The following is a 14,753-nucleotide window of genomic DNA, read 5'->3' on the forward strand; positions in this document are numbered from 1 at the left end:
GATTGCTCGTTCGTCTCCTGATAAGTGAGGATTAAAGGATTATATTTTCAATATTTTAATGGATCTTAAATAAGTTTGACTATATTATTTTATATATAATCTATAATTTTTATATATTAAAATATAAAGTTGGCGGTTTGGTTAATAATGGTTTGGTTAACCTATAAAACCATAACCGAACCGTTAGTTATCGGTTAACAAAAATTAGAAACCGAACCAACGGTTTTTAAAATGGGTCGGTTATATCGGTTAATCCGGTTGTGGTTCGGTTTATTGGTTATTATGCTCACCCCTACAAAAAAACATCTATATAATTCTATTTTTTATCCAAAACAACAACAAACTTTTAAATGTATATTTACGAATGACAAATAAACACCGAACGAAAGTAAATTTGGTTCTTTGAATTATAACATGTATTTTTAATAAAAAAATAGTTGTCACATCGAACGATTCGCCGCCGCCGCTTTGCACGGGTAAAGGTTAGTGTGTATATATATGTATATATTTGTTACTTTTAACATTTAGTAGACAATTTAGTATGATTCTAAATGTAATTTTTTTTTGAATGCTTGATTTAAACTTTAAACATTTGATGATTATGATTGGTGTTTTTTTTACCTTGTGTTATGAAAAATAAGATATCTTTATTTACACAACTTTGTTTCTTTAGTAAATTGTATACTTCAAAGTCTAAATAGCACGAAACAACAAAATGATTGAATATGGATGTTGCAACCTGAAAGCATGGTGGTCCCTTGAAAGCTAATTTCATGGGAAACAAACATCTTTAATGGTTCATCTGTTGAAACTTTATCGTGGCGTTTTAAACTTTTTTTATAATAAAAAGCAATTTTGAACAAATTGGTTGAAGTTGAACGATATAATGTCCTAATAAAAAACAATTGAGAAAGTACAGTGTAATAATTAGTTATCATATTTTGTATATGCCCTTATTAAACAATAAAATATCATATCTGTCCGACCTAATATTTAAATATCATATTTGCTTCTCTTAAATCTTTAAAATATCATATTTGCCTAAATCAAAATTTTTTAATATTTTGAAAATCATTTTTTATTTTTGAAAATCATTTAAAAAAAACACTAAATGGAATATATTATCTTTGCCTTGTAAAGAAATTAAGGATTAGCATTAGAGGTTTTACCTTCTCGTCGACATTATAGTTTGCATTAAGTCGTGAATGTGATTAATTCATGTCTACGTGAAGATCTTCAAAAAGTTTGGATATATTGATCAAGATCATCTTGCGTGTATCAATATACCCAAACTTTTGAATGATTAATAAATATGATAGTTTTTTAATGTTATTTAGAATATAAATAATCTATTAAAAAATTTTGAAAATTTTATATAGAAAAATAAATATATGAAAGTTAATTTTTTTTGAAAATCTTGGTATAACATTTGAAAATTTAAAATTTTAAAAATTGAAAATTTGGGATGCCTAAACCAATTTAACAGTCTTTGACTTCCTCGATTGTTTGTTTAAATTTTATGTTTTAATTTATTTGACAAAATTATCTAGAATGATAACTTATTAATATTACTTAAAAACAATAGCTTAATAGATCTTTATAAGACGAAAAATTATTTTTAATGTTCTTTTACGGTTTATAATCTAAACCATTTAATAAAAGTACTACCTTTAAAAGATATTTTTTTAAAAAATCTTTTAAGTGATCAAAATTCTACATCACCCTAAAACTTATATTATTTGACCAAATATTTTCTTTTAGTGTTTATAATTTATAATTTAAGGTTTTGAGTTTAGGTCTATATATTTAAGTTTGTCATATAGAGTTTATGTTGGCTTACGTTATATTGAGACCGACAAAGTAAAAATAATAAATGTAACCACCTATTATACATATCCTTCATATAACAGTTGTTAGACAAATCTATGCAAAAACCTTTTGGAAACTAATAAAATCAATCATAGACTAGTCTAACAACTGTTATCTGCAAAAACCATAGGTGGTTACATTAAAAATCAATCATAGACTAGTCTGCAAAAAAACCTTTTGGAAACTAATAAAGTCAATCATAGACTAGTCTATTTCACATCTCTTTGATAACATACAGGTTCTACTCTTGCTAATTTCGTAATTGGTGGAGGTAAAAGGCCAATTGGTTCTGATTGATCTTTTGTTAAAGACGAGGTAGAAAGAGAATCTGCAACTACCTGAATTAACATGGATATAGATTAATACATTCCCGTGGCCAAAATCACAATAAGTTTTAACAATGGATATATGATGAATACCTTCCATTAAGGTTTTTTTTTTCTGCATCAACATGTGTCACGAGTTGGTTATGGTTACGAGATAAATCATGGAAATCATGGAGGAGCAATAAAATCCCTTTCAAAACTAAGATCTACAACATCAAAATACAACAAGTGACCTCATAATGTTACCTTATGTTGGCTTCATTATCTAGATTAACGTGTCAACAATATTGACTTCATTAGCTCTAACACCAAAGGATGGATCCAACAAGTAGTCCTTCATGTACTTAATCTTTACCTTGATATAGTCTTTTTATTCTCTCATTTTGTAATGACAACTAAAGAATGTGACAGTCACCATTCATTTAATCATCAGACGAAACATAAATAAGCTAAATGAGTCATTACAATTTAATCATCAGGTTTCTTAAGAATTGAACTTGTATTTTAGTCTAAGGAACATGATGGCGTTTTCATCACCCAGACATTTCATCAAACATTTTATCTATCTTAATTCGCTTTAACATTTTCCGAGTATATTAGTTATAGTGATTTTATATCTTTGGTAAAAATAAAAACCAGTTTGTTAGATAATTTAAAATTAGTCTTCGTTTCCATCATCCTGAATTGAATTATTATATAGTCATAGTTGAAGACATTGATGTTAGAATGTTGATCAACATAATCAAATCGGTTCGAGGAAAGGTTGTTTCCTGAAGTAATAAATAAACACAAGTTTTAGGAAATGAGGGGTACTTATGGAAATACACAAACAGGGTCACAGACTCATAGCTACCTGCATATCGCTTCCATGCTTTGTCAGCATGTAATCAGTGAATATATAGAAGGTGGTAATTTGATAAAGCAAGTTCATAATTTTGTGTCATGAAAGCATAAATACCCTTATTTGAGATTCAATGATAACCACACCCTTATTAGTTATTTGATATCCATTGGAACTAATAGCGTACCTTGTTATTTACCACAAACAATTTTCTTTAAAAATTTAACATAAGTTTTGAGGCTTGTTGCTATCAAAACCAATGTTACGATTTGGAGTATAACGTTGCATGCAATTTGTTGGATTTTGGTAGTGAACTATCTTAATAATAAAAACTTTGAAGTTATAATGCTATAATTGGTATCCAAAACCAAACATGTTTAGTTTTTCAAAATACAGTGACTTAATAGGAAAAAATAATAAAATTACAATGTCTTCTTCATAGGTTAAATTATGGAAGTATAATATTTTAATAGAAGGTTTTATAGCTTAGCATCTAAATAACATTCAACTAGAGCATACAAACTTATGAGACAATATATATATATATATATATATATATATATATATATTAAGTATTATTCAGTAGCCGTTAAAAAAAAAGTATTATTCAGTAAAGTAGGGTTTGGTTATTTACCTTAGCTTTTTCTCCAGATTTGTATGTGTTCTTGACTGCTCCAGTTATCCTATGAAATAACCAGAAATTAGAAATTAAATACATAAATTAAGCTTTACTTACAATCTTCAGAAATTTATATAACATGGGGAATCAATCTATGTGTTGATAAGTAATAACCTGTGATGACAGCGTGTTGTTAGCCAGCCAACATTACAATAATATTAGAATTGAGTAAAAATGTTGATAGACAATCGATACATGATTGAACCTCTACAACTACAATATGTTAGACCTAACACATTCAGACCAAATGACTAATCCAAGATTTTGACCATAGTTATTTTGCTAGTAAAATGCAAATCAATGAAATAGAAATGAGAAAAAACATTAATTGCAATTTCTTTCTTCACTAATAATGATATCTTTCAAGAATTACTTAAATAATTATTAATTTTGTTACATCTTACCTATCAATAATCTTTAAGCGGCGGCCCACAACCCTATATGAATTGAATCCATCCTTCTTCATCAATTACTTCTCTCCTGACAAAATCTTGTAAATGTTAATAATCATAAAAATCAACTCAAAATTCAGACGAGAAACTTTTAAATGATGAGGATATGCGGAGGGCATTTTTGTCTTTTTACTCAGACGGAAGATGAAGCAAGAGTCGGTCCCTCACCTTCCACCTTTTTGGGTGGGATATAAAATTGAAATTTGTGTCTCAAATGCATACCAAAAGCAGAAGAGAGTAAGGATTCTATCATCATCATACCAATTTCCTTTCTTCAATTTCTCTGGAAGAACAACACTATACCCTTGTTCTACCATTAACTACCACAACAACAAAATCAGTAACCATGGTGATGAAATGTAGAGGGTTTAAATTAAGAGTGTATATATGAATAACAAATCTAGAGTTGATCAAAAAAAACCATGGAACAACAAAAATGTACATTGATTTAGGCAAAATTAATCCCATATGTGTGAAATGTATGTATCAACTAATATCAAATCCTAACCTTCGTGAGGTTCCTTCAAAACATAATCCCCAAAATTAACCCCATGTGTGAAATGTAAGTATCAACTACTCATGTCTTATTTGACAATCTTCTCCTATTAAACTAATTTCATCAACTTAACAATTGCTGTTTTTGGATGAAAAGCTATAAATACATTGCTATTATGCGTAAATATTAAAGAAAATTATCTATTAAAATATTAACAAAAATTGCAATTCCTTCAAATTTCTATGGAACCCATGAACCAAACACACCCTAAGTTTCTCTTAGGAATAAAAGAGAAAAAAGTAGGAAAGAAAAACAACATGCTGATTTAGAACAATTCATGTTAGGAATAATATCTTTGTATGATTGATGATCTATCACGAACAAAATCAAAATCCTTCAACTGAGAAAAGTTGAAGAGTTTATATTTATGGATAGTTATACTACTGACTACTATATAGCCTCAAAAATTGTTTTTTTTTTCAGAAAGAACCTCGCCAACATCGTGGTTGTTGAGCAAAAGGCCAAGATGCCAACCAGGAGAAGCATTGGACATATGTCAAAAAAAATCCAAGTCATTCAAGTTTTACTTAATGAAAAGATGGAAACAAACTGTATCACATCAAATGCAATAACTTAAAAACAACCAGGGATTTGGTTCATGATCAAATGGCCCATCATGCAACTTAGTTTCTCATTTCTATCAATATCTTAGTTGCACTACATCACATGCAATTATGAATCTCACATAAACATGTTGATAGGATCCTTGGCATTTGAAAAAAACAACCAAAAGGCCTGCACATTCATTATAACTAAAGCCATGTAATTTAAATGGGAGAATGAGAAACAATGCACTTTAAAAACTTACATGTAATAGATGATCAAAGGCTTCATGGTCTGCAAAGGATACAAGTTCTTTATTGAAAAACTGAAACCATGTTAGTAGAAAATCAGGTTGAGAGGATGCAGGGGCAAGTAACTAAAAATAATTTTAAAATGATAAAATTTAAACTCTTAGAATTGTGTGTAAAAACTTACAGATGGGTATAGTTTCTAATTCTATACGTGATGGATGACTCTAAGTACAAGTCTGAAACAATGACTCATTGTTTCCTGCATCAGTAATAACCTTTTTTAACTGCTCCTTTTTCAGCTACTTGAATGAGAAAAAAACTACTAGAAGGTTTTAAATCAAACAGCTAACACTACATAGCTAAACTGGCTAGTAAATGAGTTACTTAATTGGAAAGCATAGTACCATGTGATGAATGTTGTGAATACATGTAAACAAATACATTTATTTATACCTCAACATTTGGTTGTCCAACATCTAATGCAAACAACATTCGCAATTTGAACTTCTGTAGCCTGTAAACAATATGGAAAGGCTTTTTCATTATTACCCTATTAGACATTTTGCATGTATATTAATATTAAGTAATTAGCAAAGTACAGTTCTCCAGTTATCCTATCAAATAACCATAAATTAGTAACTGAGATACATAAATTAAGATTGCATGTATGGAAGCTTTACAATCTTCAGAAAGTTATGTAACATGGGGAATCCATCTATATTTTGACAAATGTGGCAGATTATGTGACTCTGATAATAACCCGTGATGACGATGTTGTTTTGTTGTTAGCCAATATTAAAATAAGATTAGAATCCAGTAATAAACAATCAAAACATGATTTAACCTCATAAAACAAACCAACAAACTATAATATGGTAAACCTAATACACTCAAACCATGAATAAATCCAAGAGTTTGACCAGAGTTATTTTATTACTAAAGTGCAAATCAACAGAAGAGAAACAAGAAACACAATAATCATTATGTGATTAAGTCTTCCACAAAAAGAGATTTGAGTACAACATCGTGATCTGATAAATTCGTTATTCATAAGAACACATTCTGAAACAAGCGTACCAGACACGCTAAATCAAATTTTACAGTGAAAAAAAAAAATCAATACAAAGATAGAGAAGAAAACCCTTACGAAACGGTCAACAAAACTACAGAAAAACTATGTAGTTTCCTTCTGTTTTTAAGTTGCAATACAACTTGTGTAGTTAGAAAACTAGAGTATGCTTCGACTTTTCTCTTATCCATACATACAGAGGAGATTACAACATCTGAAATACAGAAAACCCTAGAGAACTAAAACAGAAAGGGAAATGAGAAAAATGATAAGAATGAAAACTTACAGATAACTTCTTAGGATTACAGACATGGTTGTGACTTGTGAGTGTCATACGAAGGGTGGAGGATGCTTGGGTCTCCTGTGAGCTGAGTAACAGAGGTCGCGATGAGTCGTCTCCGACGGTGTTTGGAGAGCGAAGCGGGATGAGTGAAGTGAAGAAGAAGAGTGGAGAACGTAAATTTTATGCGCCAATACACCGACCTAAACCTTTTGGCTTCCCAATTCCAACGGTCTTTTATAAAACCTTTCCAAAATTAAAACCATTCGAACTTGTACGTCTCCGGATCGTGAGTTTTGTAAAATGAGGTTGTTTCCCAACAACTTCCATAACTATTCCAAACAATTGACATAAATGGTCCCTTAAATAGTACAACTTTAACCCTTAATTTATATAATATTTTATAATCATATCTTTTCTGTATTTAGTTATTATTTATGTTTTTACTAAATTTTATACATATACCTTTTCTATTAAATATTATTAAGACAAAATTGCAAAAATGGTCTCTGTGGTATGCATTTTTTTGGGGTTTTAGTCCAAACCCCGATTTTTTTGGATTGGTGGTCCTTTTGGACTAGTTTGTATGTAAAAATGGTCCCTGTGAAAATCGAAATGACTAAATTGCCCTCTTGATATATATTTTTATATTTTTTCTATTTAATTTAATGTTTTATTAATAATAAAATGGGCCTCTCTCTCTCTCTCTCTCTCTCTCTCTCTCTCTACGTATGGAGTAAACAACGATTTTGTCTAACTTATGAAATTTTTGTGTCTTCTTCTTGTACCCAATCACCACCTCCATTGCGGTTGTTGTGACCACCGAACACCACCTTCCACTCGTGACCCACCACCACCGATACCCACCTTATACCTCTCTCTCTCTCTCGATTAAAAATCACCACCGAACACAACCCTCATTCCTCCCTACCCTCCCTCTCATCGAGCTCACTGGAAAAATGAGAAAACGAAGCAGCAGAAGCCGCCAAAGCAGCCCCTGCCACCATCGTCGCCGCTGCTGTGAACCACCGTCATCGTCAGCTGTTGCTTCTGTAGGTCATCTCCGACCAGCCCCGTCACCTCTTGAGGCCCATGTATGTCCGATTTTCCCCCTCATTATTTTCGTTTTCCTTTTTGATCGATCAACAGTCTTGGATGAGGAAGAACTGGTCTCTGATTTCGATTATACCTCCTCTGATGTCGTGTAATGGTGTTATTGTTGTTAGGCTACTTTGTGAGGACTCCATTTTGCCTTCGTTATCTGTGCATAACCAAGATCTGATTTTGCCTTCGAATTCAAAGTTATAAGGGGTTTGTTGTTAAGAACCAGAAGTTGGTTTGTGGAGTTAAAGTATTATCCATGAGTAGTACCCAGTTAAAAATCTTGGATTTATCTAATCAATTTGATTGAGGCCTCCATCATTTTTGTTTTATGAACATAATTAATGTTTTGGGGCTGCAATCATGTTCTTTGGTTGGAGAAGATGAACTGGAAAATGGTTTCGTACAAGAGGGAGAGAGAGAGAGGTCCTTTATTATTTTTTAATTGTTAAAATAATTAAATAAATAGTATTAGATTTTAAAATAATGAAAGAAAATGAAAAATAAATACCCCAAGGGTATTATAGTCATTTAAATTTTCACAGGGACCATTTTCACATGCAAACTAATCCAAAAGGACCACTAATCCAAAAAAGTCGAGGTTTGGACTAAAACCCCAAAAAAATGCATACCACAAGGACCATTTTTGCAGTTTTGTCTATTATTAAACTTTATGTTAGCGTTTAACAAATAATATTACAAGATCTAATCAATATTTTTTCAAATCAGTATCAATATTTGGTATTATAATCGAATTAAACTAACACTAGCACCATACCAAGTGATTTAAATATAACTATGGGCATAAAAAGTACCAAAATTTATAACTCAAAATGTTCAATAATTTTAACAAAAAGTACTTTTATCTTTGTGAGAAAATATAACACAAACTTGTAATAGTATCATGATGTTACATTTTAAACCAAAGTTTCATTCATTTTGACGCGATCATTGAAAATTCAAATTCTTAAAATATATGTTGCCATATTTTCTTGGTTTATGGTGGTTCTATGTACATAAGCCAAATCACCTCTTTGGTTGCGGATGAGTAATGCTAACACATAACCATAAGAAAGTTAAGGCTCTTAAAAAATCACTTTTGCGAAAGAACATGAAGATGATGAATAAGCATGAAAAATTGAGACCCTAGTTGAGGATGGTGGTTAAACCCCATAATAAACCACGATATCTATTATATTTATTGGTATGAGAGAGATAGAGGGAGATTGTATGAGAGAGATAAAGGGAGACAACAGGGAGTTCTTAATCTGTAGAATTTTCAAAGTGCAATGTTATATTAGTTAGAGTTTTGAAATATAATGTTACAAATGGTTATATTTATTAAGTACAATGTCTTAATGACAAAACTACTCAAAAAAAATGAAAGTATAACTTGGTAATTAGAACCAAACAAGATTAAATTGTCAATGTATAATGTCTTAATAAGTCAGTTTTCCTTGTGCAATTTCTTAATAAGAAAAAATGAAATTACTTCTTAAATGTAAATTATGAAAGTATAATGTCTTAATCGAAAAAAAAAGCGAAAGTATAATGCCACAATTGGCAATTTAAATTAAATTTCATATTTTTAAAATACATTGATAGGAAAAGAGTAAAAGTATGTCTCAATAAGTTGGATTTTGAAAGAATTATGTTAAAATATAAAGATGCTACAATGGGTTAGATTTTCAAAGTATAATGTTTCAATGAGATAAATATTAAAAATATATTGTTTTAACAGAAAACAAAAACATGAAGTATAATGCAAAGTTGGAAACAAAAACAAGACAAGTATAGGCTTTTAAAGTACAATCTCAATATACATTAGATTTTATAAGTGTAATATCTTAATATAATCCTACAAGTGGTAACCAAAATCAATCATGTTTAAATTTCCGGATAACAAAGGACTATGTTATAAGTGTTTAGATTTTCAAAGTATATGTTAGAAAATAGAAAGAATATTTTTATGAATATGTCTTAATAAGAAAAAAGTTGAAAGATACAATATTATCATAGTGCACCGTCTTATTAAGAAAAAGTTAAATGTTAGATTTTGAAGATATAAATATATAAAAGTTGACCAAAATAAAACAACTTATTTTCAAAATATAAAGTCTTACAATGTCTTTACAATGTCTTAATAGGTTAGATTTTGAATCTATAATGCAATAATTGAAATAATAAGGGCTAATTCCATAAAAGTCCTTAGGTTTTCAAAAAATATTGATTTTACCCTTATGCGTCTTTTGGGGTTAATAAAGCCCAAGGTTTTGTTTAATGGGTTCATTTATTGTAATTACCAGGTTTTACCCATTGTTAGCGGTAACCCTCTCTTGAGTTGGAAAGTTGTCATCTTTTATGTTTTACAAGTTTCGGGGGAGAATACATACTAAACAAATCCTAATTGGATGATGTAAAGGCTTTGCAAACTAAAAATATAAGTTATGTCACTAAACATATCTAAGCTTAAATTTCAGCTTTTTACAGAAAAGTTGTGGTCTGTTCACGAACTGTTTTTCCCTTCTTAAACTTTATGGATTTCAAAACTGTACAATATGAAAATATTTTAGGTCTATACCTTTTTAAGGACTACTCGCACACATTCATACGATTTTTCTACAATGTATGATGATTTTTACAAAACTGCCTATCATTTCAGAACATTTTCGGACTAGTCTGTAAAAATGAACATTTTCCCTCTGGTTAGGAACCACTTAAGGTTAGGGTAAAAATCATGGACAAAGTAGACTCATTTTCTAAGATCTGAGAGTTTATGGATCCCAATTTCGACTTACGATGATTTTTCTAAAACCATGGACATAATTGCCCTTTTGATTAATCTTGTTGTTTGGTTTTTCACACACACACGCACACACACACACACACACACACACACATATATATATATATATATATATATATATATATATATATATATATATATACAAAGTTTTGTTGTAAATGAGAAATACACCAATTATGATATTGTTTAATTCACACATACTTTAAGAGTTACAAAAATGTAAATTATAACAAGTATTTCTAATATGATCATGTTCACAACCTTATAACATAAGATGATTTGAACTATGTCGATGTTGGTCACTCATAGCCGGGGTGCTGTATAAACTTTGTTGGTCACTTACAGTCGGAGTACTATCTAAACAATTGTTATGGTCACTTACAGTCGGAGTACTGTCTAAACATGTATATGGTCACTTACAATCGATGTAGTATTTAAACTCGTATAGGGACACATACGATCGTTGTCCCGATAGAACTTTGGTAGCTTTACATTATTAAGCATTACAACCAAAAGTCTTTAAACTCAAACAATCGGGAATTATAACAAAGTTCTGGATACAAATATACTAATACACACTAGGATGAGGTTGTATGTAGTATAAATATTGTTTGTAGATTGTTAAACCGATTGTTAGTGTCTATTTATACAAATACTAAATATTTTGCTTCACAAAAATATGTTAATATTTACTTTTATCATAAGTATTTTAACATGGATACTCGTAGTGGATTTCAAGTATCGGGTCTCACACGAATCATATCGGTAACATTGTTGACCATGTTTTGCCCAACTTATTTTGTTAAACATTCCACGTTTTATAAAGAGAGTATGTAGTATAAATATTGTTTGTAGATTGTTAAACAGATTGGTAGTGTTTATTTATATAAATACTTAATATTTTGTTTCACAAAAATATGTTAATATTTACTTTTATCATAAGTATTTTTACATGGATATACTCGTATCAGATTTCAAGTATCAGGTCTCACACGAAGCATATCGGTAACATTGTTGACCATGTTTTGCACAACTTATTTTGTTAAAACATTCCACGTTTTATAAAGATTTCTTTTTAATAAAACTCACGGAGTCAAAACCTATGGAACTCACCAACAATTTTTGTTGACGTATTTTAAAAATGTGTATTCTCAGGTAACTAAGAAGTTGGAGGTAGGACATCGGCTCTAAGAAAATTATAGTTCCTTTCTTTTGGGAATAGACATAAATTGTTACCGTAGTGTGTTTAAATTATGAAGATGTAATTTCAATTCTAAAACTTAAAGGTTTGTAAAATATTGATTCAAATATATTAAATATTCGATATATGTGGTTGACTGTGATCCAATTGTATAACTGTAACATCCCAAATTTCAAGACCAAAAATTTTATTTTTGATATGACAATTTAGAAAACATTTATAAGAAAACATACTTGAGTCATATCATTGCATAAAACCAAAATCTCATGTCTCAAAATCATATCATAAAAATAGTAACAATGTCAGAGTACAATCCCCAGAAATCTCATAGTGCGGAAATCCTTCGTGTGTGTGATGTGTCGCTACCACGCCGGCTCCTTCCCCTTCGCTGAAGAGGTACCTGAAACAAAACTGAAAACTGTAAGCACGAAGCTTAGTGAGTTCCCCCATCATACCACATACCATACAATCTCATAACAAAACATACTGCCGGGCAATTCTGGGGTGCCCGACCTACCCGGTCTGACCATTCTGGGGTGCCGACCTACCCACGTCAAGCCATTCTAGGGTGCTGACCTACCCGTGTCGAGCCATTCTGGGGTGCTACCCTACCCATGTCAATCCATTCTGGGGTGCTGACCTACCCGTCGGTCCTAACAAACGAACCCTGGGGACTATCTCATCCCCTGCTACTACTACCACATATATCATATCATAAACATACTGTCAGGCATATCTGGGATGCCCGACCTACCCTTCGGTCCTAACAACCGAACTTGGGGACTATTCCCTCCCTACTACCACTATCACATATAACATATCATGCTAGCACATAAACATATCAGGTAGTAGCAAACCTAGATGAATATCACAAAGACAATTACCTAACATACAACTCCTACTAGTGGGCCGACATTGTGGCCGTAGACCCACAACTACTGGAAGGTAACTCACCTCGATGTCGTGTAGTATCTGCATGGTCCTCGGCACGAGAATCGACTCATCTCTACTCCCCAATCCCTACACAACAACCTTTTCCGATTACTATTGCATACTCATAACCCTTACAAGGGTCAATCCAAATCCAAGTCAAAGTCAAGGTCAAACCCTAGCCAAAGTCAACATCCAGTTGACTTGACTCGCCGAGTTGGTCCTCCAACTCGTCGAGTTCCTACCCTTTCAAAATGATACAACCCCCGACTCTACTCGTCGAGTCTAGCAAACACTCGATGAGTTCACCTTCAACCATAGCATCGAGACCATCTTCAACCGACTCGCCGAGTTCATCTTTGAACTCATCGAGTTCATCTTCGTCTTATGAATGTGACCAGTCTATGACTCGCCGAGTTCTATGAACAACTCGTCGAGTCCGTCTTCATGAGTTGGGAGATTGCCTTGGACTCGTCGAGTCTGTTCATACACTCGCCGAGTCATATGAGTTCCAGTTCCAAAACAAACCCCTAGAAGGCTGAGTGTTCCTTCCACTCAACCAAAACCATTTTCAGAAGTCGTTTTTGGGGAGGGAAAAAGCGTCTCGACTCGCCGAGTCACCGAAGTGACTCGCTGAGTCCCTGTTTGTCTAAAACTATACAATCGATTATAATGGGTCTTAACGCGTCAAAACCATAGATCTGGCCTCCTAGGGTCCATTTTATACGTAAAGCTTCAAACTTGATGTGCATGCATGGGGCCTTTGGCTCAAAAAGCCATAAAAAGGGGTTTATATGATGCATGGGTCTCCCAAGGCCATAAAGTTGGCACCTTTATGCCATGGGAACCCTCACTGGTTCCAGATCTGAAGTCCTTATCCCAAAATCGTGGTTGCATCCAAGCATGGCTCCAAAATGGCTTCCAAAAGCCCTAAGTTACTCCAAAAAGAGTATCTAATGAAAGGAGAAGCAAGGTCTGGACTTTTTACCTCCTATAAACAGGAAATGAAGCAAAACCTCTGGATCTCCTTGCTTCTTCTGAAATCCCAAGCTCCTTCTTCTTCTCTTCAACCTTCTAACTTGCACAAAATGGCACAAAAAGCTCAAAATCACTCAAAAAGGGTTTAGGGTTTCGATCTAGGGTTTCTCTGAGTTAGGGGATGATAGAGGCTGGTTTGGGACGAGATGAAGTGTTTAAATAGGGTGCAAACCCTAAATATTAGGGTTTTGTCCAGACAGCTCCTACTCGTCGAGTCGATCTTCCGACTCGTCGAGTAGGTTACTTAAACCCCCGATCAAAAGTAGAGTCTACTCGACGAGTTGGGCCTCCAACTCGCCGAGTCCCAAAGTAAATTGCAACATTTCTTGAATTTAAATACGTACCAGGAATCAGGTGCTACAAATCTCCCCCACTTATTTTAGACTTCGTCCTCGAAGTTTGCTGCTGAATCTGGAAAAAGCTCGGGGTAATGCTCCCTCATCTCTTCCTCCGGCTCCCAAGTCCATTCCGACCCCTTGCGGTGCTGCCATTGCACCTTCACCAGCTCCACCTTCTTGTTCATCAGTTCCTTCGACTTCCTGTCGAGGATCGCCACTGGCCGCTCGATGTAGTTCAGGTTGTCATCCACCTGAACATCCTCCAAGGGCACTACTGCCGAGTCGTCCACCAGGCACTTCCGTAACTGGGAGACGTGAAATGTGCTATGAATCTGACTGAGTTCGGCTGACAGGTCTAGCCTATATGCCACCTTGTCCACCCGGGCGACAACCCTGAAGGGTCCAATATACCTGGGGCCCAACTTGCCCCGCTTCCTGAATCGAATGACGCCTTTCCAAGGCGACACCTTTAG

General features: G+C 32.9%; 1 long non-coding RNA gene across 4 annotated transcripts; it reads right to left on the minus strand.

The window, feature by feature from the left end:
* Positions 1-2,008: 2,008 nt before the first annotated feature.
* Positions 2,009-7,175, minus strand: LOC145169293 (uncharacterized). Of its 4 annotated transcripts, XR_013742409.1 has the most exons (8): positions 6,873-7,175; positions 5,971-6,031; positions 5,702-5,776; positions 5,532-5,591; positions 4,429-4,487; positions 4,120-4,195; positions 3,671-3,719; positions 2,009-2,401 (listed from the first exon to the last, which is right to left on the minus strand). It is a non-coding gene; the product is annotated as an uncharacterized LOC145169293 (long non-coding RNA). The 4 variants fall into 4 exon arrangements; XR_013742410.1 differs by lacking the exon at positions 4,429-4,487; XR_013742408.1 differs by having other exon boundaries at positions 4,120-4,487.
* Positions 7,176-14,753: the final 7,578 nt, after the last annotated feature.

The sequence above is a fragment of the Lactuca virosa genome, chromosome 4, assembly GCF_052849685.1.
Source record: "Lactuca virosa cultivar CGN04683 chromosome 4, Lactuca_virosa_CGN04683_v6, whole genome shotgun sequence".
In the NCBI taxonomy this organism is placed as follows: Eukaryota; Viridiplantae; Streptophyta; class Magnoliopsida; order Asterales; family Asteraceae; genus Lactuca; species Lactuca virosa.